Genomic DNA, 27441 nt, shown 5'->3' with positions numbered 1-27441 from the left:
TGCTCATGGCTTTCAATAACACTGTCTTGATGAAGGGTATTTAATGCCACACTGAGGTGTTTGTAGGCAGAGCAAGCACTGTTCTATATCAGCATTTATCAGGAAGTAATTTATAATTCCAGTGATCAGATACCCTGCTGGTAAAATATCCTGGCCACTGGAAGAAATGGAAACCACTGATATCAAGACAAGGAAGCTCCTTACGATGCATGGAGGGTTTCACCCTAAGTACAGCGTCCAGAGGCTATACACTAAGCAGAAGACAGGAGGCCGCGGACTAGTGAGGGTCAGAGCCACTATCCAGGAGGAAACAGCAAGCCTCTGGGAGTGCATCAGGAAGATGGCCACCAATGATGACCTGCTGAGTGAATGCCTCGGGCAGCAGGAGCCCAGTAAGGAGGAGCCAGAGGGGTTGGCATGGACAGACAAGCCCCTGCATGGCATGTACCATTGACAGCTTGAGGAAGTGGCTGACTTGTAAATCAAGCCTATCACGGTGGTGTTGTCTGTGAACTTGATGATGGAGTAGGAGCCATGCACAGGCACACCGTCGTGGGTGAAGAGGAAGTAGAGGAGAAGGCTTAGCACATAGCCCTGTGGGACAAAGGTGTTCAGAGTCAGGGTAGGTGAGGTGTGGTTGTCTAACCTAACACACTGGGGTCTGTTGGTCAGGAAGTCCAGGGTCCAGTTGCAGAGGGAGGTGCTGATGCCTAGGTGACTGAGTTTCTTGACCAGCTTGTAAGAGATGCCCATGTTGAATGCTGAGCTGAAGTCGATAAACAGCATCCTCACATAGGTGTTGTTGTTGTCCAGGTGCATTAGGGTGGAGTGCAGAGCTGTGGAGATGGCATCTTCCATTGACCTGTTTGGGCAGCAAGCAAACTGGTGGGGTCTAGTGTGGAGGGAAGACAGCATTAGAGGTGGGCCAAGACCAGCCTCTCGAAGCACTTTGTGATGACAGGAGTGAGTGCGACAATCATTAAAGCCCACTGCAGTAGACTGCTTCAACAAATTCTCTTACTCTCATTAACACTACTGTTTATCGACTGTAAATCGACATCCTTTTAATCTTTAGTGAAGCAACAGTTTTTAAAGCAGATGACATGGTGTTGTTGAAATGTTTAACCATGTCATTCAAAGAGTAGCAGTGTGTGGCTCAAATGATCTCAAAATATTACAGAAATTTGCTTCAGTCTTGCCATCAAGGAATCAACTTTGAATCAAATATTCCCCTTTAGTCTTCATTAAGATTAATTTGCCACTAAAAAGACACAGTGATAGTCAGAAGTAGGTAATTCTAATACTGAAATATAGTCCCTGTTGTTATTACCAAGTCCAGGATGTTACCATGCTGACGAGTGGCTTCATTCAAGTTCATGTAAGTTCAAGTTCAAAGCAATCCAGTAAATTCACATCATTCTTTTTGTTCAAATGGATATTCAAGTTTCCATCCACAATTAATCTGTCATATCTATCAATACCGAGTGCGATTAACTCCGAAAATTTCTGCATCAATATCTTGGTGGTCGATACAGTGTAATGGTGAGCACTGATAATTCTGCTTTGAGCTCAAGTACAAGATATTGAAAATGATGTTAATTCACCCAGGTCAATGCCTCCTCCTTTCTTGCTTTGTCTTTGTCAAATAGAAAGATGTAGCACCTACATCTGTCTGTCTGTCTGACGTACCGAGGTAAGCGTATCATCTCACTTCCTGTTTCTGGTTGCTGCGTTAGTTGTAGCATGCATTTGTCGCTCTTTCTCCTCAGAGTGTAATTTGCTCTGTGTTTTGTTACAGCGGCCTATTATCCACGCTCTAAAGTAACAGTGGTTCTGCTCAAGCACCCATAAGTCTGTTTATTTAGCGGCCGTTAATTTAGACGCGCTTGTCTGCTCTGCTAGCTACACCAGCTTAGCCCAGCAACTAGCGATGGCTTCTCTCTGTCCCTCTCCAGTTCTCTCCTGCTTGGTGTGTCACATGTTTAGCTACTCCTCTGCCTCCTTTAGTGATACTGGTACGTGTAATAAATGTAGTTTATTTGGTGAGTTGGAGGCGAGGTTTAGTGAATTGGAAGCTCAGCTCCGCACCATGGAAACCAAACCATGAACTGTAGTTAGCCAGGCCCCCGTAGGCGGTGCGGACCGACCAAGTGCAGCTCCACCTAGCCGTCCCTCAACAGCTCCCAAGCAGCCGGGAAACCAGGGAGGCTGGGTGACTGTTCGAGGGAAGCATAGTCCCAAGCCGAAGCACACGGGTCACCACCAACCACTTCATGTTTCTAACAGGTTCTCCCCACTCAGCGACACATCCGCTGAGAAACCAACTCTGATTATTGGCAGCTCCATTTTGAGAAATGTGAAGTTAGCGACACCAGCGACCACAGTCAAATGCCTGCCAGGGGCCATAGCGGGCGGCGTCGAATCAAATTTGAAACTACTGGCTAAGGATGAACGTAAATACCATAAGATTGTTATTCACGTCGGCGGTAATGACACCCTGTTACGCCAATTGGAGGTCACTAAAATTAATGTCGAATCGGTGTGTACATATGATAAAACGATGTCGGACTCAGTAGTTTTCTCTGGACCCCTGCCAAATCTGACCAGTGATGACATGTTTGGCCGCCTGTCATCATTCAATCGCTGGCTGTCAAGGTGGTGTCGAGCAAACAGTGTGGGCTTCATTGATAATTGGCAGACTTTCTGGGGAAGACCTGGTCTGATTAGGAGAGATCCATCCCACTTTGGGGGGAGCAGCTCTCATCTCTAGAAATCCGACCAATTTTAATTATGAACCTAACCCCTGACAACTCAGAGTTGAGACCAGGAGGCAGAGCTGCAGTCCTACACGCTTCTCTGCACCTCCATTAGAGCAGTTACCCACCCAACACTCCATAGAGACTGTGTCTGCCCCCCGACCACATAAACTAAGTATGTAAGTGTAACTAAGTGTACCAAAAGTACAGAGAAGAGGTGTTAGACATTAAATTCTAATTAAAATTCAAACAACCTCTGCAATAGTACAACAAGATAGGAGAATTAAATGTGGACTCCTTAACATCAGATCTCTGTCCTCTAAAGCTGTTCTAGTAAATGAGTTAATATCAGACCATAAAATTGATTTATTTTGTCTGACTGAAACCTGGCTGCGTCCTGAAGAGTATGTGAGCCTAAATGAAGCTACTCCTCCGAGCCATATTAGTACTCCATTCCTCGAGGCAGCGGCAGAGGAGGTGGAGTTGCAGCCATTTTTGACTCAAGCCTTTTAATCAACCCTAAACCTAAACTCGACTATAACTCATTTGAAAGCCTTGTTCTCATGAAAAATGGAAAACAGTGCAGCCAGTTTTATTTGTTATAGTATACCGCTCTCCTGGTCAGTATAGTACAAATTTATAGCTGAGTTCTCTGAGTTTCTATCAGGTTTAGTCCTTAAAGCAGATAAAGTAATTATTGTAGGTGACTTTAATGTTCATGTCGATGTTGATAATGACAGCCTTAGCACTGCGTTTATCTCAGTATTAGACTCAGTTGGCTTCCATCAGAATGTAGATGAACCGACTCACTGTTTTAACCACACCCTCGACCTTGTTCTGACATATGGCATTGAAATCGAAGACTTAATAGTATCCTCACAGAATCCTCTTTTGTTGGATCATCATTTAATAACTTTTGAATTATACCAGACCACTATCCAGTAGGCAAAAATTCTTATACCAGACTCCTGTGCTGTAGCTAAATTTAAGGATATGATTCCATCAGCATTTAATTCAATGCCATGTCTCAATACAACGGAGGATTCCTATGCTAACCTTAGTCCCTCCCAGATTGACTACCTGGTTGATAGTGCTACAGGTTTATTGTGTATGACTCTTGACTCTGTTGCTCCCCTAAAAAAGAAGATAATTAAACAGAGGAGGTTAGCTCCATGCTATACCCCTCAAACCCGCAAATTAAAGCAAACTTCACAGAAAAGGAAATGGCGTTCTACCAATTTGGAAGAATCTCGATTCGCCTGGCAAGACAGTCAAAATATACAAGAAAGCCCTCCGCAGTGCCAGAGCAGCCTATTACTCTGCACTAATAGAGGAAAATAAGAATAATCCCAGGTTTCTCTTCAGCACTGTAGCCAGGCTGACAGAGAGCCATAATTCTGTTGAACCATGTATTCCTTTAGCTCTGAACAGTAATGACTTCATGAGCTTCTTTAATGAAAAAATTCTAACTATTAGAGACAGAGTTCATCGGCTCCTGCCGTCAACAGGTACTGTTTTGTCTTCAAACACAGAAACCGTAGAAACTGTATTAAACTGTAGATCCCATCCCGACTAAGTTGTTTAAAGAAGTTTTACCTTTAATTGGCTCTTCAGTATTAGACATGATCAATCTGTCTTTATCAACAGGCTACGTACCACAGTCCTTTAAAGTAGCTGTGATAAAACCGCTACTTAAAAAGCCTACTCTTGTTCCAGGGTTTTTAGCCAACTATAGACCGATATCCAACCTTCCCTTTCTCTCAAAAACTCTTGAGAAAGCAGTTGCCAATCAGCTGTGCGACTTTCTAAACAATAATAGTTTATTTGAGGATTTCCAGTCAGGATTTAGAGTGCATCATAGCACAGAGACAGCACTGGTTAAAGTTACAAATTACTTTCTAATTGCATCTGATAAAGGATTTGTCTCTGTACTAGTCTTATTGGATCTTAGTGCTGCATTTGACACCATTGACCATGGTATCCTATTGCAGAGACTGGAACACTTCATTGGCATTAAGGGAACTGCGCTAAGCTGGTTTAAATCCTACTTGTCAGATCATTCAATCGATCACAACTGGACTCTGTCAGTTTGTCTTGGAAGACGTTTCGCCTCTCATCCGAGCAGGCTTCATCAGTTCATGCGCACCGGACTAGATAGGACAGCTCTAGTCCAATGAAATGGTGTATGGTGTTAGGTTCAAGTATTTATCCTCTGAGTGAGGCCAAACCCCCAAAACCAAGGATGGTATCACTCTATTGTGAGGCAAACGATCCCCCATTAAGGCGGGGTAGGGTGCGACCCTTGGGTGTCAACGACAGTCGTCTGCCTCGTTAGTGTCCCATTCTTGTCATTGGGAGGCTCCTTGAGCCTTGTGTGAATGGCTTTGTTGTTTATTTTCAGAGGCTAAGTTTTTGAATCTCTTTGGAAGAGATGAAAGGACAGCATTGTATGTGGGAGATAGGTGGTGTCTCAGGCCTCCCCCCTCAGAGATGGTTTTTCAACTTTGACATGGATGGCTTCTCTCACTTGAATTGAATTGAATTGAATTGAATTGAATTGAATTGAATTGAATTGAATTGAATTGAATTGAATTGAATTGAATCACCCAGCCGACAGATCAAGGATGTGATGTAGAACATCAAGCTGAAAAAAAAAATGATGCACCCTCAACAGCTCCTTTAAGAGATTTTACTAAACCTGGGACCCACTAATAAACTGAAGAGCCTCCCTGGTTTTGAGCTATGAATTTACACCTCCACAGGTGGTCCATTCCAACATGGCTTAAATATTCTGTAATGCACTTTTTTTTTCATAGTTTTTTTTTTGTTTGTTTGTTTTCTCAGTTGTGTCTGTGTGTGTTTTGTGTTTTCTGTTATATGTCATCTGCCAGTTTTGGATGTTACTGTTCTAATATTCTTGTTGTACATGTTTGCAATTTAAGATGTGTCACATCCATCAACTCCTTACCTGCTGCCACTCTCCCTCATCTGCTCACCTGCTCTGCCACCACTGTTTACTTGTTCGCCTTGCTCATCTGCTCAATCACCTGAAACATACCTGGGACTCATTACTAATCAGCACTATACTTAAGCGGCACTCACTTACTCATCCACTGCCAGATTTTTCTTAGCCCTGACGCAAGACTGTCCAACAATTACTCTTGGACAGATTTCCTGTTATCTGGCTGGCTGCCTTTGATCTCGCCTGCTCTCCTATCACCTGGTTAAGGTTTGCTTTGCGACCCTGACTACGTCTTTTGTCTTGCCCCCAATTGAAAAATCTCTATAAATGAAGTTAAAAAAAAAAAAAAGAAATATTATGGACAACAATTAATTTCTAGTTGATGTTGCAAAGCTGTCCCACTGGTCCTAACCTATCAGCAGTGCTGTTTTCTCTCCTCTGTTTCTGCACATCAAATAACAGGTGTGATACATTTGGTAACTTTTGTTTCCAAGAAAATCCCTCATCACCACCTCTGCCCTTTCTGTTTCATTTTACAGGTCAATGCCCCATAAGTGGACTCATATACACTGACCAAAAACATAAATGGAACACTTGCGTTTTACACAACACTGTTTTTGCTCCCATTTTGCATGAGCTGAACTCAAAGATCTAAAGCATTTTCTATATACACAAAAGATCCATTTCTCTCAAATATTGTTCATAAATCTGTCTAAATCTGTGTTAGTGAGCACTTCTCCTTTGCCGAGATAATCCATCCCACCTCACAGGTGTTGCATATCAAGATGCTGATTAGACAGCATGACTATTGCACAGGTGTGCCTTTTCAAATTTTTTTTTTGTAATTTTCTATCTTGATGCCTGGGGTCAGTGAATTTGTGTGCAAAATTCTGAATGAAAATACCAAAACTTCCAAAAACACCTGAATATAACAAAGAAGGTTTCTACTCTTCATCAAAGTGGAGATTTTTTTGAATTGGAGAAAAGGAGATAAATGCTGATGGAAACAGACTTTTTCCCATGTCCTGCTTACTGGAAAAGCTAAAAAAAAAAGTGTGTGTGTGTGTGTGTGTGTGTGTGTGTGTGTGTGTGTGTGTGTGTGTGTGTGTATATATAACAGCAGCAAACAGGACATTTATTCCAGAGTTCAAGAAATGCTACAGTTCATATGCCATTTAAAAGTATTGAGAACACTGCTAATTTTTTGAATAAAACGTGAGGCTCAAATAATGGCCAGCATGAATAAATGAGTGGCAGTTGTTATTAAAACTGGGTAAGAAAAAAAAAACACCAGTAGACCATGTCATGTCACACTCACTACTCCGCTGCTCTCATTTTCCCTTTTTGAGACAAATACAGTTTCAATTTTTTTCAATTCAATTTTATTTGTATAGCGCCAAATCACAACAAAAGTTGTCTCAGGACACTTTCCATATAGAGCTGGTACAGACCAAGTTCTCACTCACAAATTAGTTTCACTTCTATTAATCACTTGTACTTTGCAGGGGGTTCTTCAGTGTACTCTTAATGAAACTCTCCTGCCCTGCGATCGGCTGGCGACCGGTCCAGGGTGTACCCCGCCTCTCGCCCGTTGACAGCCAAAATAGGCTCCGGCCCCCCCCGTGACCCCGAAAGGGATAACCGGCATAGAAAATGGATGGATGGATGGATGACATGTTAAGAAATTATATCAAGGTTCATGATAACTTGCATTCTTTAACTATGAGTTTGACATCATTTGAAAAGCTGAATTGATGTTGTTTCATCATTTACTATAACCTATTTATTTAGAAACATGGCAATCATCATCGTCTTCATTATGTTAAAGAAAATAAATAGACATTGAATTAATTAAGAACTCCTGTTTCCTGGTGTTTTGTGTGGCTCCGGTTCGAACCCTTATCCAAAATAATTAGTGAAAGAAAGTAAGAGCAGCAGTGGGGAAGAATGTTGTTATACTGATGAATTAGTGATATGGAAATGGACAATAAACTGAAATTATCGACAGTAGGTACAACAGTACAGTAGGAGGAAGTGTTAAGTTTTGTATTAACAGCACACAGCATCAATAGCTTATTAAAATGTGAGCTTCCTACTGAAATATAACAAAACATTATATATAAAATAAGTATCTCTGCAATCTCAATCTTTGCAATCTCTGCAGTTGAAGTAAATAAAGGCCCTGGTACTATTTGAGAATTGATTTTAACAATTGTTGAAGGAAATACTGTCATTTTCTTTTGTTGACTCTTTGGAAATTTGCTTAAGATTTCCACAGCATTTTGATGGAAAAAAACAACAACAACAAAAAAAACAAAACCCTGGAAATCATAACTACAAAAATATAATCCCAGGATCCCGTTTCATTTTATTGTCATTAAAGACAATAAACTATGGGAAACATGAAAATAGCCAATATATTTCAATCCTCCCTCCTCCCTTCAGAAACATTAGTGGTGACATACAGAGCTATAACTGCAGGTTCAGCATGAACAGTCAATGAGCAGCAAGCAGCATGTCCAGCACAATACAACACAGGTCAGCTGGAAGCTGCTCCGTGTTACATGATCTGCTGACGCACCAAGGTCACACTCAATTAACTGGATCTCCAACCTCTAATCAGGGATGAGCCCACTTTCCATCACAGCACCACTCAGCTCTCGGCACAACCCCCAATAAATTTGATCTTAATTGTTAACTTATTTCATTTATCCATTTTGATTTGGGGTATCTGTCCTGGATTATATAAAGTACTTCCTATAGTTGCCATTTTGCATAAAAGGTGCTGCAATAATATAAACTGACTTGAATTTATTCATTATTACATCTTGTTTCATTGTTTGGGGTCTCAGTCCACAGACAACCACTGGAGTCAAGACGGATTTCTTTCTTTGGATTTTCTCTCAATGATGCCTAAGTTACAGTAATTGATAAGATATAATAAAACTTTCTTGATCCCAACCGGGGGGAATTTAGTTATTACAGACAGCAAGAATAAAACTAACTCTCTCTCTCTCTCTCTCTCTCTCTCTCTCTCTCTCTCTCTCTCTATATATATATATATATATATATATATATGTGTGTGTATACACACACACACACACACACACACACACACACACACACACATTAAATACAAAAAGATTCTATAAATAAGAGAATGATGGCTTTTTGTCACACTGGAAAATTTTATGGGTAAGTAAGATATTGGTAATGATATATATTGTTTTTGTACTTTTGCACAGTAGAAAATATATAACACAGTAACAAAGTATATACATATATATAAGCATAGTAAACAATTAATATTGCACAAGACAGCAAGACAGTTGCACAGATGTAATGGATTTTAACAAATGTTAACATAAATAAAGAAGTAGTGTAAAAGAAAGTTTGTGATGTAATGTGAAACAGCAAATTGTTCGTAAACATATAGTTAGTTGCTGAAGGAGCTGCTTAAGGCCCCCACTGTCTCACGCAGGGGCAGGGGCGGACCTATGGGCAGACATGGGCCTATGCCCGCCCTGATTGACAGCTTACCCGCCCAATCAGAAATTTAAAAAAAAAAAAATAAATAAATAATACGATTTTCACAGTTAAATGTCCCATATTATGAAAAACTCACTTTTTTGGGTCTCTGCATACAAAGTGTGAAATAAGACCGTCTGCACTTTTTTGAGTGAGATACAGATCTCTGTAAGCACCCTGCCTACAGCTTCCACACAAGCCCTTTGAATTTGGTGCTCCACCCAGCGCCACCTTCTCACAGATCCGCTGTTACGTTATCGAAAGCACCGTGTTATGACTCATGTCCAGGCGCCACAGGTGTTGTTCAGTTGTTGGTTGTAAAGAGGAGCACAAATCACTCCATCGGCTCCCAGCTGCAGAGGACAGAAGAGCACCATGGATTGAATTCATTTTTGAAGGCAAGGAGGTTCATGCCATGAACTCTTTTTGGAGTTTGAAATATAGATATTCATTAATAGTAAAGGTGCATAAACTGCGTTCACATGTGTTTCCTCCACTCCAGCCATCCACTTCGTTCGTGTCAGACAAGACAATTGCTCTTCCTTCCTTCAAACTCCATTTAAATTGCATGTTTAACAGCCCAGTTTAAAATAAAAATAATAGTAATAATTAGGGATGCACCGATACCAGTATCGGGTATCGAGCTGATACCGGGCATAAGTACTCGTACTCGTACTCATAAAATTGCCACCAATACCACGACACCGATATCACTTTATGGCAGTGCGCAGTTTACAGCAGTTGACTGCAAGGCGGGCAGTGAGGACTCACCATGATGTCAGCAGTGTGGAAGTATTTCCGGGTGAATGAGAGCGACAAAAACAAGGCAGACTGCAACTGATGTACAGCAAAACTTTCGAGAGGAGGGACAAAATCGAAAGGTTACAATAGAAGCAACTTAATCAAACATCTGAAGCCACAGAACGAGGCGGAGTATAAAGAATTCACATGCGACGACAAGAGACAACCAACTTTGCAGCAGGGACAACCCGCGTGCGGTCAAAATCACGGAAGCTCTGGCCGAGTATATTGCCCTGGATGACCAGCCACTGTTCGTGGTAGATAATGTGGGATTCTGGCGTCTTCTGGCTCAAATGTCAAAGAGATACCTGTCAGACCCATGCAGCGCGTGGACAGTGAGCGACTGTTCAGCTTAGTGTCCCACATTGTTGATAAAAAACGCAACAGGCTCACAGCTGAAAATGTAGAGAAGCTCCCCAAACCCGCTGTTAGGTAGGTGCTGATTAACACGTCTGAACATTTTCTACCATAACACAGTGGTGATGTGTCAGTTGCTAACAAAATGGTTCTTAGAGCCACTCTTTGAAGTGAACGATCAGAGCCAGAGGAGCCGCTTTGGGCTTTTTTTTGTTTTTTTTTTCTCAGCTTTTTTCTGTTTAAGATACACATGATTGGTCAACTACTTGATGTGTGCTGGCTTCAGTATGTAGGGGGCACGCAGGGTGAGCGGGGCTGTTCATGATGGATGAATTGTTGGGTCTCCGTAGATAAAGAGTATGGTCTATACCATCTCTATATGGAAAGTGTCCTGAGGCAACTTCAAGTGTTTCCTCTACATTCATTTAGGAGTGGCATATCGGTAGCTTAAGTTAACTGGGCCCGGTGCCAACCCGGTGTTGCTAACGTGAGTAAACTAATTGATAGCATTAAGCTAATATCTACACACCATGATGTAAATGCTGACTGCATTTTCACACACACAGACACATTCAGCCTTTAAAAAAACAATTTTCAACTGGCCATTCAATAAATAGGTTGTAAAAATAAAATCTGCAGTCAAGTGTCATTTGTTTACCTCGCCACGGCTCCCCGGAGAGCCTGCCCCCGCTCCTGAAAAAAATCCTAGAGGAAACACTGAACTTCTGTTGTGATTTGGCACTACATAAATAAAACTGAAATTTCCATACCATTGCCTGATCTTTTTGCAAACTGTTGGGGGCCAAACTCACTTCTCACCAGGTTTTGGAGGTGGTTAAGTATGATCCTGTCCATGGTCTTCATCAGGTGAGAAGTTAAGGCTACTGGCCTGATGTGGTTAGGCTCTCTAGGGTGCACAGTGTTTGGTAGTGGAACCACACAGAAAGGTTTTCCACAGGGCTGGAACTCTGTCCAGACTGAGGTTCATGTTGAAGATGTGCAGTACAAACCCACAGTGCTGATTTGAACAGTCCCTAAGCATTGTGGAGCTGATGCCATCAGGGGCTATTGCCTTCTTTGCCTTCATCTTCTTTGGCTCCTTCCTCACCTGATCTGCTGTTATGGAGAGGCTGAGGGGTATGTGGTTTCTAATGTGTAGTAGAGTGGGGTTAAGTGGTGTGAGGAGGATGCTTCAGAGGAGGACGGCGTGTCGAGTAGTAATGCTTTCAGGTCTGTGCGCTGGTGGGTGGGGGAGGGATCCTTCGGTAGAATGAAATCGGTTGAAAAATTGATTCAGTTCATTTGTGCATTGCCAGTCTCCACATTCTGGGACCCTCCCACTGTCTTTGATGTGGCCAGAGATTGACTGCCTCTGCAGACATCTCCAGTGTTGTTCCCCTGTAAGCACTCCTCCAACTTCCTCCTGTAGCTGTCTTTACCTCGCCTTTACCTCCCTTCTCAGCTCCGGCTGCACCCTCCTCAGCTTTTTTTTCTCCACTGATCTAATAACCTTCTTCTGCTCATTCAGTAGGGCTATTAGTACCTAAGACACCCAGGGTTTGTTATTTGGAAAATACAATACCTTCCCAGTATGCAAAGTGTTGTCCTCCCCATGTGGACTGCAAGCCTGAACAATGAGCCAAGATGTGAGGGTTGATTCTCTATGTTTTTTTTTGTTTGTTTTTTTTTAACATATCCCTGTAGTTATGTCATAAACAAACTAGACATGTAAAATTGATCACTTTGTGACCTTGGATGTTACATTCAGCAAATATATAAGTTCTATTTACCTGGTTGACTAGGTTAAGTAACCATGGAATTCTAAGGCACAGGGTAATGGAAAATAATTCAGACTACTGAGAAGTTGTTGGAGGCTAAATCCTTCTGGAACCAGCTACAAATGTGGCCAAATGCAAGAGCGAGCAAGAGAAGAGTTTAGGTGGATGTAACACAGACCAGTAAAGGTCATGGATGCTTATTTCTGTGGAATATGCACAGAATGCAATGTCACCAGTGAGATGGTGAATTCCTCCATTATTGTAACATCTGTTCTCTTCAGTCAGATTAAAGGGAGTTACAGGCTGGTCTCACAAAAGGGTGGCAAGTGAGAAGATTATTGGATCCTCTTGAAAGCTTCTGTGTGACTGTGGCAACAGCAGTGTACATGCCCATAAGGCTGAAACAAAGCATGGAGATTAGATTGACAGTGCAAATGGTAGTGGTTCCATTCAAAGGAATCTATTCAGTAGGAGTTGACGTCATGCCTGTGGAAGGGGAATTGAGTCCTGCAACAACAACATCAGCATCAAAGAAGCCAAAAACCCATGGAGGGCCTGGATGAGATGCACGTTCCCCAGAGGCCAGACATTAAGAGGTGACTTCAAGCCGAAGCATTAGTCCACAAAAGGTGAAACACTGCCTATCATCTGTGCCACCAGTCGAGATTTAACCCAAATGCTGGAATGGGGTCTGCAACCAAAGTGGAGCTCCATACTTGAGTCTACCAAACGATATACTTGAGTCTACCAAATGATACAGTGTGGATTTTGAGGTTACTGGCACAAATTTTGGCACTACAAACTACTTCTGCAGCAATTGAGAAGCCAAATACCCAAGAGACCCCCACCTTCTGAGCCCAGGACAACAGCTGTATGTACAGTATTTATGCCAGTAGTGGTGGATGGGGATGTGCTACAGAGGTGCCGACCGTATCTTCATATGCACCAAAACCATCCAGTGTTCAGGTGTCCTGAGCCCTCCCCCTGGATACTGAACACTGTCTACCTTCAAGTGAAAAGGAAACAGTTGAAGCTAAGATGAGGCCCAAACTACACTCAACCACTTCATATGTGATGTATGTGGATGTTTGGCTGGGTCCTTTTATGATGTGGAGCAATAGCCTTCACATGTACCACCAGATGATTGAGGGAGAAAAAGACCAGCAGTATTTCATCCTTGAGAACTAGCACCTGCCTTTACAGATTATTGTGGAACCTATCCGACACCCCTTCCATCTATTAGTGATCCTAAAGTCACAGATTATCATTGGGCTGATTGTACTTACATGGTCATTGATAAAAGCCAACTCTTCCAATGGTATTGGAATGCATGCATGGAGAGAGCGAGAGCCAACTTTAACCGTGCCATCAGATGAGCAAAGCATGCCCATGGACAAAAAATCCAGGATTTTTTCCATGACACCACCAACACCAGGAATATGTGGCAAGCCATACAGGCTATCACAAACTACAAGATAGCCCCTCCTGCATGTGATGATGATGCAGACTTTCTTAACAATCTCAGCCTTCTTTGGAAGGTTTGATGCACTAAATAGCACTCCTGCGAAGAAAGCTGTTTACCAGCAGAATGAAGAGACACTCTGCCTCGACACAGCTGATGTGCGGAGGTCTCTGAGGAGAGTTAATTCACAGAAGGCCCCAGGCCCTGACATTATACCTGGGCAGGTGCTCAGGGAATGTGCAGATCAGCTGGCTTACATTCTAATGGACATTTTTAAAACCTCACTGGATCAAGCCAAAGTCCCATCATACTTCAAGTCTGCCACCATCATCCCACAGCATCTGGTAGACAAACTGGGACCCCTGGGCTTTCGCTTGAGCTCAGCATTTGGGGAACGTTGCGATTTGACTGCAGTGGGCTGAAAAAGATGTCAGTGGTGTCTTACAAACATGGAGAGAAGGGCACACAAGAGACAATGAATCCACCTGGTGGGGCTTGCAAGAAGAAGACGTGAAACAATGGGTTATCCTATGCCTGGGGAACACATCCAATTACTGGGTATTGACAAGTATCAAGTATCAATACCCAGCTACAGGATACTCCAAATATTGAGGCATATGCCAGGAGCATGGTCTAATCCAACACCAGACATCGGACCAAAGCCATGGAGTATGCGCTGTGATCAAGCTAACACAATGTGCACAATTAGTCTGGCTAGAAGACATGTCCCTGGTTGGGAGCAACACAGTCCTACTTCAGAGATGAGTATTAAACCTACCACTAAGTTGTTTGGAAGAAGACAGGAGGAATAAAATTAGTTGTGCTGAAGCTATTCTAAGACATGGAATGTCTGAAAGGAAAAACATCAACAGAAAACGTACAGACTCCATAATGATTATAACTGAAGGACATGCCTTCAGAAAGAGCCTGTGTGAAGGAAAAGAAATCACAGGGTAATAGTTGGGGCCTAATCGCATTTACAGCAATTGAACTCGCCACTCCCCAGACAAAAGACCAGGTGCTAGAGTACTGGATTTATGTAAAATAAAAAAATAAAATCTTTTTTGTAAAATAAATAAAGAAAAAGCTGAAGTACATTGTAGCTTAAGTACTGCACCTCACTACATTTCAAATCACTGCACAATGTGTAGACATTCACAGTGAATAGTCATTCTGCAATGAGAAGAGTAATTATTCTGTTTTGCACAAAGTTACTTTTAATCCCTGTGCATTTGGAATAAGTTGCTTTGTACTTTGTACTTGTGTTACTACTTGTACTTTTACTTGAGTATGACATTCTACTAATCTCACCATTGTTACAAAGTTAGGTCTTGTCTGAGATGCCCCAGCAGCTGTGCTGACTGTTGATGATAGATAGACTTGCTGTGTTTATGATGACATCCAATAGTCATTAGCATCTTACATGTAGTCCATTGCAGATCTAATCACCTGTGTGGATGAATCAATTACACTATCCATGCCGGCGAACCCTGCTGTACCAGATCTTTCTCAGACATAATCACTTGGACAACACATTCATATTCATAACTAACTAGGAAAAGAAAAGGCAACTTGACAGCTGAACTCGACTTGGTAAACTAGCTGGTGTTGGCTTAAATATAATGGGTGATTAAAGTAATGGTAAGTTTAAAGGTCAAAATAGTCAGAGTCAGAAATACATTAATCCCTAAAGGGTGCTAGAGCTAGAACAGCACCCATTACTCTCTTTAAAGTGGAGTCCAGAGCTAAGGTCATCTGGAACTCAGCTGTGGCTGGAATGGAGTTGAACCCAACATGCACATCCTACACTGATGGCATCTACTACCTGATGTTTGCAAAGGTCTGGCAATTTCAAGAATAGGAATATGGATCTTGGCAGCTCATCTAAACTGACCTAAGTTAATTCAAAACAATTTAAGATCTCGGGTGTGGACTCAAGTGAGTAATTTTCCACAAAACAAAACCTAAAAAAGAGGAAGTCACATGCGCAAGTAAATGAAGAAGTCACGCAGGCTGTGACTAGTGGGCTGCACCAAACCATGACAGGGGCCAAAAGCTTAGTGGAAAATTACCAAAAGAAGGACATGAAGTAGAGAGGAAGGATTGAGAGAGAAGGGTTTAAAATTGCCAAATAAGGACAGGTGCAGGGAGTAAGAGAAGGGTATAAAATGCTCCAAAAAATTAAGGGGACACTTAAATCACACATCAGAACATGATGAACAAATTATTCATGTTTAAAATCTTAACTGATGTACATTGTAGAATTTGTTGAGAATTATGTAACAACGATCACTGAAAACCAAATTCATCAACCCATGGTGGGCAGGATTCAAAATCATACCAAAAATCAAAGTAAAAAATTTAAACCACAGGCTGATTCAACTTGCATGAATTTCATCATGGCAACTCAAATTATGACATGCTCCATTAGATTGAGGTCACGGGAACATGAAGGTCAGTCAATGGCATCAATTCCTTCATCATCCAGGAACTGCCTACACACTCTGGCCACACTCTGGCCAGGCATTGACTTGCATCAAGAGGAGCCCAGGGCCCACTGCACCAGCTAGGGCTGGGCGTTATGGCTGAAAACTCTATTGCGATATAAGTGTTTTATATTGGTCGATATCGATAATCATTGATATTTTTTATGACCTATTTAAAATAAGGACCGGGAGAAAAATACATTCAATTAAAACATTTTTATTTTAAATTTAACCTTCCTCTGATCATAATCCCCTCAGCTATCAAGGCAGAAAGGAAAGGAAATGTCAACACAACCATGGAAAACACTCAAATAATAAATGTAAAAAAAGTGTAAAAATGTAAATAGAGAGAAACCTGCGAACTTTTTTCCTGCAGGTTTAGTGCAGGAAGTTCACAAGCTGATTCACCTTCTGCTGAATAAAATGTTTTCAGATATGTGCAGTGTTTTGGAAACATAGCAGAAACTGAGGTAGACTTGACTGAATTATAAAACCAGCCTAGACATATGAACAACTTTAGTCACTCTTCTTACTCTAAACATACATGAACTATTCAATTATTTTTTTATTGCAAGTGTGTTTAAGAAAAAAAAAAAGCACGTGTAAGAGATGTTTGTAACCTGGCTTCTCCACAGTGCTCAGCGGAAGCATGTCTTTAGCTATATGATATGCCGCTGCCTCCGTTACGTCTTCGTGCCTTTTAGATGATTTGTCATCAGGCAATGAAGCAGATACCTCTGCACGGTGGTCAGCTGCCTGTTCGTTGGCTAATAAGGCTGCAGCCCAAAGGGTGAGCGCGGCTAAGGTGGTTAAATAAGTTTGTGGTGTTACCGGTCTTGGTGGGGACGACAGTCTTGCATAAGTTACAGACCACATTGGTCTGACTACGGTCCGACTTATAAAATCCAAAAAAATGCCATACTGGTGAGCTGACTTTACCTGTTTTATCGACAATTTATTCGCTCGCTGCAGCGCTCACTTTCTATTTCTCATCTCACTCCTCGCGAAGCATCAAACACAAGACAACGAGATGGCGCAACCGAACTTGATAATGTTACATGATTGGCGTGTTAGCGTGTCTCTCTTACTGATTAGCGATTACTTCCTACGTTGCTCGGTTACCTGAGAGCGAGTGCCTTTGTTCATGCAACCAACCTCGCTTCGCAACTTCAGGTTTCTTCCGACAAAGAAAAAAAAAAAATCGAACGTTTTATCGAACGCATTTTTTATTGATATTGATGACGTGTCTATTGCGAGACATATCGCTATCGTTTTTATCACCCAGCCCTAGCACCAGCATAAGGTCTGAAAATTACTCTGAGGATTTCATCCCAGTACCTAACAGCAGTCAGGGTATCATTGGCTATCACATGGAGGTCTGTGTGACCCTCCAAGGATATGCCTTCCCAGACCATAACATAACATTCACCACAGCATCTCCAGACTCTTTGATGCCTGTCACATGTGCTCAGTGTGAACCTTCTCTCATCTGTGAAGAGAACAGGGTGCCAGTGGTGGACATGCCATATCTGGTGTTCTCTGTCAAATGCCAATCAAGCTGCATGGTGCTGGGCTGTGAGCACAGGTTCCACTAGAAGACATCAGGCCTCATGCCACTTACATGGAGTCTGTTTCTGACAGTTTGGTCAGAAACATGCACACCAGTAGCTTGCTGGAGGTCATTTTGTAGAGTTCCTCCTTGCACAAAGGAGTAGATAACTCCCATCCTGTCCATTGTTGGGCACTGCACCAGTGGTGCGGGCATTGGGATAGCTGGGCCACGCGCACCTTTATATCCAGGTGTGTGGCGGTGGCTCTCCCTCTCTTCCGCTTCTTACTTCACACATGGTGGCAGCGTTGTTTGGACAGCCTGGTATTGTGATTGCCATCAGGGCGCACTATTATCTCCACTCATGTAAGTGCCCAGCCGTCTTCTCCTTGTTGTCTGTGCGTTAACATGCTTGCTGGTCACACGATCTCCACTCCTTTCAGCGCAACCAATTGTCGGGGCCGGGGAAAGAGGAGTGATCCGCTGGCACCCCGCTGTGCTGTACACGGTTATCTGCCGCTCTGGTACATCAGTCTGCACGTTGTCTGCCTGTTTGTTTTATTTGTCACTCGCCTCCAGCTGAATAATGCAATAATTTTTAGGCTTTTGAGTGAGATATCTCTGCAAGCACCCTGCCTACAGCTTCCACACAAGCTTCCACACAAGCCGTTTGAATTCGGCGCTCCTGGTATCTCTCCACCCAGCGGCAACACACACACACACCTTATCAATTTTGGCGAAGTGGTGATCAGGCTTAGATCAGGTGATCAGGCCCAAACTTAATCTACACCCGCCTATCTGTTCTGCATCCGCCACTGACTACCACCACTCTCTGAGCTGTGCTGCTGTTTTTTTTTTGTTTTGGTTTGTCTTTTTCTTTCTTTCTTCTTTTGTCTTCCCTGGTTAGTTTCGTTCCTTTTTGGCTGTGTCTCTGGGGGTTGGTCAAGTTGGAGCGGGCTCCGTCTTGGTCCAGTGCAGCTTATTGCTGGCGTCCGCTCTATTTCAGAAGTTGAGGTGGCACAGGCCACCCTGGGGTCTGCAGGATTGCTCACTCCTAGTGACCCAGGCCCATGGTTTCAAGCCCTTATTTATTAATTTCTTTTGGGGGGTTTCTTTAATTATGTAAATATTTGTTTAATTGATTGAGTTGATTAGTTCATTAAATTGTTTCTTTTTTGGTTTCTTTAATTATCTAAACATTGTTTAGTCCACACCAGCTTCATCTAGCTTTTGGGCATGTTTTATTAACTTGTGTTTCTCTGTTACCAGGTGCTTTGGGCTGACTGCGGCAGTTTAATCCCTGGTGGTGGTGCATTCTTCAGCCCCCCCCCCCCCTTTTGGTTTTTGTGTGTGTGTGTGTGTGTGTGTGTGTGTGTGTGTGTGTGTGTGTGTGTGTGTGTGTGTGTGTGTGTGTGTGTGTGTGTGTGTGTGTGTGTTTGCAGCGTCACAGGTGATACATTTGAGGGCCCCCTTCTCCCTTTTGGTTGCCCTGCCGCATGGTAAGCCCCAGCCCGGTCCTTACTCGCCTTGCCCAATTGCCTATTTTAGTGTGTTTAACTGGTGTGTGTGACCCTTACATATTTACATTTTCTTTGAATAATTTTTGTTAATAAAATTTGTTTTAAGTGGGAACTGTCTCGCCCTGTGGTAACTGAACCTGTGTGACCTTGTTTACTAGACCGAACCTTAGTTAGGATTTCCTGGGGTGTAATTCTTCAGGTGGCATTGTTATGTAGCGCTATTTATTATATGTAGCACTTATTCTGCACTCTCTCACCACATTCGCCAAGGGACTGAACTTTGTAGTAGTACCAGAATAGATACCAGTGGCAGACCTTTGCCACAGAATCAGTGATCAAAAAACCACAATAAAGGAAGATGCACAGTGCTGCTAAACAAAGCCGACTGCCATACAATGGTGACCTGTCCACTCAGCGAAACAGCCACCTACGAGACACTGAGGCGAAGAGGAGGTTGATCAACTGCTTACAACAACTGGAAGAAGACAAAGTCTAAGAGACGGACACACAAATTTCATTCACAAAAACTGTGAATGTGACATGGAAGTATACAAGCTATAAGCTGCGATTTACAAGCACAAATTTTGACCCTGTTTTTATGGCTGAGCTGACAAGCCAATGAATATTTTGCCCACTGACTAGCCAATCAGCATAGCCCACTGACCATCCAAGCAGAACAAGCTAGGTTGTGGATGATAGAAGTTGGCAATTGATCAGTAAGTGTTTTCTGTTGTTATTTCTGGCTTACATTAAGGTAAGGGTTAGGGTTAGGGTTTAACCTGAAAACAATGTAGACTCCTGATTGAGCTAATGTTTACCATTTGTCCTCATATAGGTTGATAATGAGTCACTATCATTCCTGTTTCACCACCCAAAAGCAAAGTGAAATGTTGTTCAACAGAATAGTTTTGTAATGGGCAACAAATAAAATTGAATTGAATTGAATTGAATTGAATTGAATTGAATTGAATTGAATTGAATTGAATTGAATTGAATTGAATCCACCGTTCCCAGCCTCAGACTCAGGTTGAACAAATGTCCAATGATCCCGCTCAGCTGATCAGAGCAGGATCTGAGGAGTCTGGGACTGAGGCCATCTGGTCCTGCAGCCTTCCTGGTCTTTAACCTCCTCAGCTGATTTCTCACCTGGAGAGGTGTGAGAGACAAGTTGGGGCAGGGGGGCTGAGTGTCTTGTGAAGTGGCTGGGGGGCTGGGAGGAACAGTGGGGGGTGGCGTTGGAGGTGGTGAGCTGAATGCTGCGGGGGGGGGGTACTTGGGCAGAGTGCTGGCAGAACAAAGGAGGGCTGCTGCAGGGCTGGTACAGCTGGGGTAGGGGCAGATGCTTCCTCAAACCTGCAGAAGTAGGTGTTCAGCTCATCTGCCCACTTTGAATCCCCGGCTGCCTGAGAGTTTGACTTCTGGTGGCCTGAAATGGTTTTCAGGCCTCTCCAGACTCCCCTGGTGTTGTTCACCTGCAGCTGTTCCTCCATTCTCCTCCTGTATTTGTCCTTCCCCTCCCTGATTTTTCTTCTGAGCTCAATCTGAACAGTTTTCAGCTCCTCTTTGCTTCCTGACTTGAAGGCCCTCTTCTTCTCCTTTAAAAGAGCCTTAATGTCAGGATTAATCCAGGGTTTGTTGTTGGAGTGACACCGTACAGTCCTGGTGGGTACAGTGTTCGCCACACAAAAGTTTATGTAGTCCGTGATGCTGTCTGTCACGCTGTCGATGTCCTCCTCATGAGAGTCACTGAATATATCCCACACGGTTGTCTCGAAGCAGTCCTTCAGAGCCTCTTCAGCCTCGTCAGACCACCTCTTCACTGTGCGGGACACAGCTGGTTGCCTGTTGACAAGGGGCTTGTAGACAGGCAGGAGATGAACCAGGTTGTGATCAGCTCTTCCCAGAGGAGGGAGGGGTGATGATTCGTATGCCTCCTTGGTGTTGGCATAGAAAAAGTCCAGTGTTTTATTGTCTCTGGTGGCACATGTGACATACTAGATGAATTTGGGCAGAGTGGAGGCCAGAGAGGCATGATTAAAATCCCCAGAGATCAGTAAGAGGGCCTGTGGTTTCTGAGTCTGCAGCCTGCTGATCACAGTGTTGATGACGTCACAGGCTGCGTCAGCGTTAGCAGAGGGAATATACACAGCCACCACTGTGGCGTGCGAGAACTCCCGTGGCAGATAATATGGCCTCAGACTAACAGCCAACAGTTCAATGTCTGGGCAGCAGTGCTGCTCCTTGATAGTGATGTGCCTGGAGTTACACCATCTATCGTTCACAAACACTGCCAGCCCTCCTCCTTTCCTCTTACCGCTCTTCTCTGTCCGGTCCGCTCGAACGAGTGAAAATCCATCCAGCGCCACAGTCGCGTCCATGTGCTGCATTCCCAGCCAAGTCTCCGTGAGAAGTAGCAAACTGCACCGCCGGTAGTCCTGCTCATGTCGCGTCAGCGCTGCCAGCTCAACCATCTTGTTGGGGAGAGATCTTACGTTACTCATGATGACAGACGGGAGAGTCGGTCTGTAAGCTCTCCTCCTGTCGCGACGTTTAATCCCTGCAACCCCGCATCCTTCTCCTTAACTGGCGGGGGACATCAGGTCGTTCCTCCGGCCGCACAGCTGTGTTACGCAGGGCCAGCAGCTGATCCCTACTGTAAACAATGGGAGCCATTGTCTCTCTCGGACCCACAGACGCAGAGAAAATGTACGGGTTGTAAAAAGTGATTACAAAGTAGCGCCAGAGTCACTGTGTTTAATGTCTCTGATGCGCCAGATTTTAACAAACATGTAGATTAAAAAGAATAAAAGAAGACGTACAAGAAAAGCAGAAAAAGATAAGAAAAACTCTTAAAGTCTAGCGAGCTGCTGTAAAAGGCTGCCGCTCATACGGCGCCGGAAGTTGTCTACTCTGATGTAACTCTAATGGTTCCACATGCTGTCTCCATGATTTTACTTGAACAAAAAAAACTTCTCACCTCTCCACAACATGATGGCTAAGATACAACACTGTGCTTTTAGAAATGCCAAATATCACTTTCAAAAGGTGCAATGTTTTAAACCCTGTCTCTCTCTTTCCCACACCAGACGATTGACAAGAACACAACTGTGTTGCTGTCCTCCAACAAGTTTGCTTCTCAAGACCGGATCTACAAGAAACATCATTAACTAACCCTGATTTGGTTGTTTTTGTAGATGGATCTTCTTCATGTGACGCGCAAACTGGTCACAACAGAGTTGGATTTGCTCTTGTCACTAATCATGAAACTCTTGTCTCAGGTTCACTCCCCTATCACTCTTCTGCACAAGTGGCAGAACTGACAGCATTGACAGAGGCATGCAAACTGGCAAGCAACAAGACTGTAACTATCTACACTGACTCTAAATATGCATTTGGTGTTGTGCTGTTGTGTGATTTTGGCACTCTATGGAAACACAGACAATTCTTAAAATCTGATGGAAAACCTATTATCCACCATGACAAGGTGGTAGCTCTTTTTCTTTTTTTTCCCTTCAATTTTCATTTTCTTTTTTTTTTATTTTCAGAGGTTTTGCATACAATCAAGGCATTGCCAATGTTTACAAGTTATCTAAGAAGATAAAAACAGTGCAGTCTGGCAGTACAGATACAATTTTAAATCATTTTAAACTCTTTTCTGTCTTTTCCCCTCTTCTTTTTAACATTCTCATATATAAAGAAAAATATGTAGCATGCAGTATAAACCTATTTTTGAAATATACACGTGTATAAACACTTTATATGAAAATAATCCCAGAGTATATGTAAATAAATAAATAAACTGCAAAAAACAACAAAGTGCAGATGAAATTAGGCTATTATGTGTAACTTTACATACCCATACTATGCACTTGCTTATGTTTGTACACACTTGCTTACATACATACATACAGACATACATACATACATGCATCCATACATACATACATACATACATACATACATACATACATGCCTCCATTATTGTATTGATAATTAAGGACGGGGGTAGGGGATAGAAAAATATATGTAAAGTAGAAAATATCAGCACTTTCGTGGAAGTTTAAACTAGCAGTCATATGCTATTTTAGTGTGGTCAGGGACCCTAAAAAAAATTATCTAAACCTAACCCTAAAGGGATACCATAAGTATTTTCTCATTCATTATTATGGGTATCAACCCATGGTTTTTGTAATGTAACACTGGTTCAGTGTTTTTTTCATTCTGTTGTGTCCCTTCAATTTGGCTGTCTCTTATCCCCAAAGGAGATCTACTTTGACCATATCTTAGCAAATCTGTCCATTTGCGACTTCCGGTATGGCGGCACACTAGGGTCCTCCACAAAACCTCCCAAAAACCACAATTTTTGTCATTGAAAAGTGAGCGACAACATTGTTAAGAGCACCCCAATGTCGTCTACATTAGGTAAACAGGGCAAAGGCCGTGGCAAATCCTCCCAGCCTAAAATTGACTTCAGCCTGGCTAAACAAACAGGGGAAGCTAAAGCTAATGCTAGCGCAATGGCGGAGGCGAATGCTCAAAACACTGAGGATGAGGACAAACAAAATATGGTGATTCTTGAAGCAATTAGAGACTTAAAAACTGACTTCTCAGACAGATTTGATGGAATTCTGGGTGCAATTGAAGGAATGAGGGAGGAGGTTGGCAAATCTCTAGTACTGAGGACATTATTGCTAACCTGCAGGCTAAAATCAAGCACCTCAAAAACATAAATGTGAGATGGAGGACAAAGTCATGGACCTGGAGGCTAGATCTAGGAGATCTAACTTAAGGTTGCTTAATCTGCCAGAGAAAACGGAGGGTGAGGACACCAGCGCTTTCCTTGAAACCTGGATCCCGGAGACCCTGGGAATTGCTTCACCGAGTTCGAAGCTAATCTTGGAGAGAGCCCATCGCATTGGTCCGAGAAACGACCCAAATGCTCCCCCCAGAAGACTGATTATAAAGTATCTGAATGACAGGAACAAGACAACAGTGTTGAAAGCTATCCAAGCCAAAAAGTGAAAATCCTACAAGGACATTCCCAGGTTGGACCGGCCTTTCTATGTGAAATTTGCATGTTCTTCCTGTGGGTTCTCTCCGGGCACTCTGGCTTCCTCCCACAGACCAAAAATATGGTCATTAGGTTAAATGTATAGAGACTGTATGGGGGGGGGGGGGGGGGGGGGGGGGTTAAGGACAATTAACAGACACCTTTTGATTATTATTTCTTGTTTATTTGAAAGAGACATTCCTGGATCAGAGGAATATTTTTTCATGGACCAAGAGAGAAAGGACTCAAATTACAAGGGACAAATTTCCATTTTCGGTTCATTTCAGAGGCTCTGCTGTGGCGCAGCAGTTGATTTTTTTTTTTTTCCTTTGGAATTCTTTTTTTTTTGTTTGGAAGATCTTGGGATTTGAATGATAAATGTGTAAGTTTCCTTTTAGTTACAATATTAATTTAAAGTGTGATGAGCTTTGATGTACTTCAGTTCAACAAATTGTAAATAAAATTAAACATAGTAAACTTCTATCAAACCCTGAATATATTCTGCTTATTGATTACAGCAGCAATATTCCAAGATATTTTATTGCCACTTGGTCCCATCTGACATGGAATATGTTTTGGAGCTCTATTGGTGGGCTGTAATTTAGTTTTAGTATTTGTGCTTTTTGGATATTTAGTTTATGTCCCGCATATTTACCAAATTGTTCTAATAATGAAAATAATTCAGGGAGAGATTTAGAACCAAATGTTTGCGTACAGCGCCACCTTGGGCTCTATTTTCGATTCCGCCGCCAGCGCAGCACAGCGCGAAGTCAGGTCCACTTTACTGATGGGGCGTGGTGGCTCAGATTTTGGTATTTTCCCCTTGTGCTTGGAATTTCCCCTCGTGGTTGGAATTTCCCCTCATGGGACTAATAAAGGAATATTGAATTGAATTTTCGTGCACTGCGCCGCCGGCTCGTCCTTCTCATCTGAGTCCCACCCAGCGGCGCAACTCGCATGGCAAGTTTCGAGGATGACTGAGCCTGCGCAGGAAAGTGTCCGACGCCCAAACTTCTCCCAGGAGGAGACTGACTTCACTCATGTCTAAATATGAGGTCCCTAGGTGGTAAATCCTCGGCCTCCTCCTCCTCATCCTCCTCAAACAATGATGTCCATCTTTGTAGATAAGGTTAAGCATTACAATGATAACTTTTGTATTTGGAATGAAATGACATGGGTAATAGCGGACAACAATCATCACTTTTTTCCATACGTTTTTTCCATGTGTCTGTCTCTCGAGTGCTCTGAGATAGATGCAGTATATATGTTCTGTAGGATGCCACGACTGTTTCTGGTTGGCACTGCGACGTTAATTGATTAATTCGCATCCCTGTTTCACCTCATTTGGTCAGGGTGAGTGACCATTATGCGTGCTGAACACACTTGCGATGTGGTCAGATGAGATACTGATCAAAATATATAAATTTAGGTCTGACTGTATGTGCTGACTCAGATAGTCGCATTGAATCGTGGCTGTTGCTAATTATCGATCGCAGTGTGCGTTCAATGACTGACCAAGCACTGCTGAAAACACCCTTAAAATCATGTTGCCATCTTGTTGAAGGTGTGATATATGGCGTCATCAACCACGTTTTCAGTGGATAGCCGTTATCACCTAGCAGCCACCCATCCAGAGGGGTGTCCCCCTGAAAGACTGTAGGGATGCTAGAATTCGCCGGGATGAATGAGCCATGTGCTGACCTGAGGAAAGTGGCATACACGTTTGTCACCAGGCAATTTTAGTCACAGATCACCAGACATCCCCGTTTCACCTGTGTATATTCGGTCAGTTTGAGTGACCATTACCCATGCTGAATGCGCTTGCAGTGTGGTCAGATGAGATACTGATCAAAATATATAAATTTAGGTCTGACTGTATGTGCTGACTCAGATAGTTGCATTGAATCGTGGCTGTTGCTAATTATTGATCGCAGTGAAATGCCAGACACTGTGGAAACCTGCCTGTGAGGTATTGGTGACGTGAGCACATGGCTCCGCCGGTTTACGAAAATCCACTTGCCCGGTGGTGCGCCGCTGGCGCACAGAGTTGACCAGGTCTGGGGTGGCGAGCATTCAGGGCACTTTTGCGCCACCGGCATGGACCGAAATGGAATGAAAATCCAAATCTGCCGGCTGATTATGCCGACACCTCCCCCTACTGCGCCGCAACGCCCATCCTGGTGCACCTCTGTAAGTCTCGGTTTACCAAAATACCAAATATACCACTGCGCGGGGTGCGCAGTCTGCGCCTCACCGGCAGCAGAATCCCAAATAGAGCCCCTTGTGCCACTTTAATTTGATGGTCAATTTATTTTAACTTGGGCAGTTATACTTGGGTTATTACATAGAGAGCTAATTGCATTAGTAAAACTATCATGACAGCCAAATTTCTTAAGGATCCTGTACAAGAACCCCCAGCTCACCGAGTCGAAGGCTTTTTCTGCATCCAAACCGACCAATAAAGCCTGTAATTTTTGTTCTTGAATATGACTTAGTACATGTAGTGATCATCTTATATTGTCATGTGTTTGTCTCTGTGCGACAAGTCCCGTATGGTCTGTATGGATAAGCTGGGGAAGAACTTCCACGATTCTTCTTGTAAGAATTGATGTGTATAATTCATAATCAATATTGAGAATTGAGAATGGTCTAAGCTAGCTGCATTCTGATGTTTCTATTGCCTCTTTGGGTATGACTGAAGTAGTGGCCTCCTTCCATGTTGGGGGAATATTTCCTTCTTTTATTAAAGCATTATTGAATATATGAAGGAGGTATGGCTTTAGTTCGGTCCAGATGGATGAGAATCCATCTGGTCCTGGTGACTTGTTGGTTTTTAGCCTGGAAATGGCTTCCTCTGTTATTTCTGTTGTCAATTTATTATTTTGTTCCTCATTTAAGATAGGTATGTAAAGAGAATTTTAAAAAATTCAAATATTTTGTTCTTCCTCTACTTGTGGTTGAGAATATAGCTCTTTATAATATAATAATTTGGAAGATTGTTTGTATTTCCTCTCTTTAATATACTATGTTCGTTGTATTTGGGTCCCTGATTTTGTATATGGTGTTGTCTGCTTTTTGTTTTTGTAGTTTTCTCGCTAACAGTTTTGCAAATTTTGAGCCCGTCTCATAGTACTTTTGTTTCGTATAGATCATCTTTATTTTTTATTTATTTATTTTTTTACATTTCTTGGG

General features: G+C 42.7%; 1 protein-coding gene and 1 pseudogene across 2 annotated transcripts in view; one reads left to right on the top strand and one right to left on the bottom strand.

Moving 5' to 3' along the window:
* Window positions 1–27441, bottom strand: part of arid3c (AT rich interactive domain 3C (BRIGHT-like)) — a 111144-nt gene that overhangs the window by 57472 nt on the left and 26231 nt on the right. The window lies entirely within an intron of this gene.
* On the top strand, window positions 2006–2807 carry LOC139332108 (uncharacterized; annotated as a pseudogene).

This window comes from Chaetodon trifascialis, chromosome 6 (genome assembly GCF_039877785.1).
Source record: "Chaetodon trifascialis isolate fChaTrf1 chromosome 6, fChaTrf1.hap1, whole genome shotgun sequence".
NCBI lineage: Eukaryota > Metazoa > Chordata > Actinopteri > Chaetodontiformes > Chaetodontidae > Chaetodon > Chaetodon trifascialis.
Note: the sequence above shows the minus strand (reverse complement) of the source record. Positions and strands in the feature narration are given on the sequence as shown.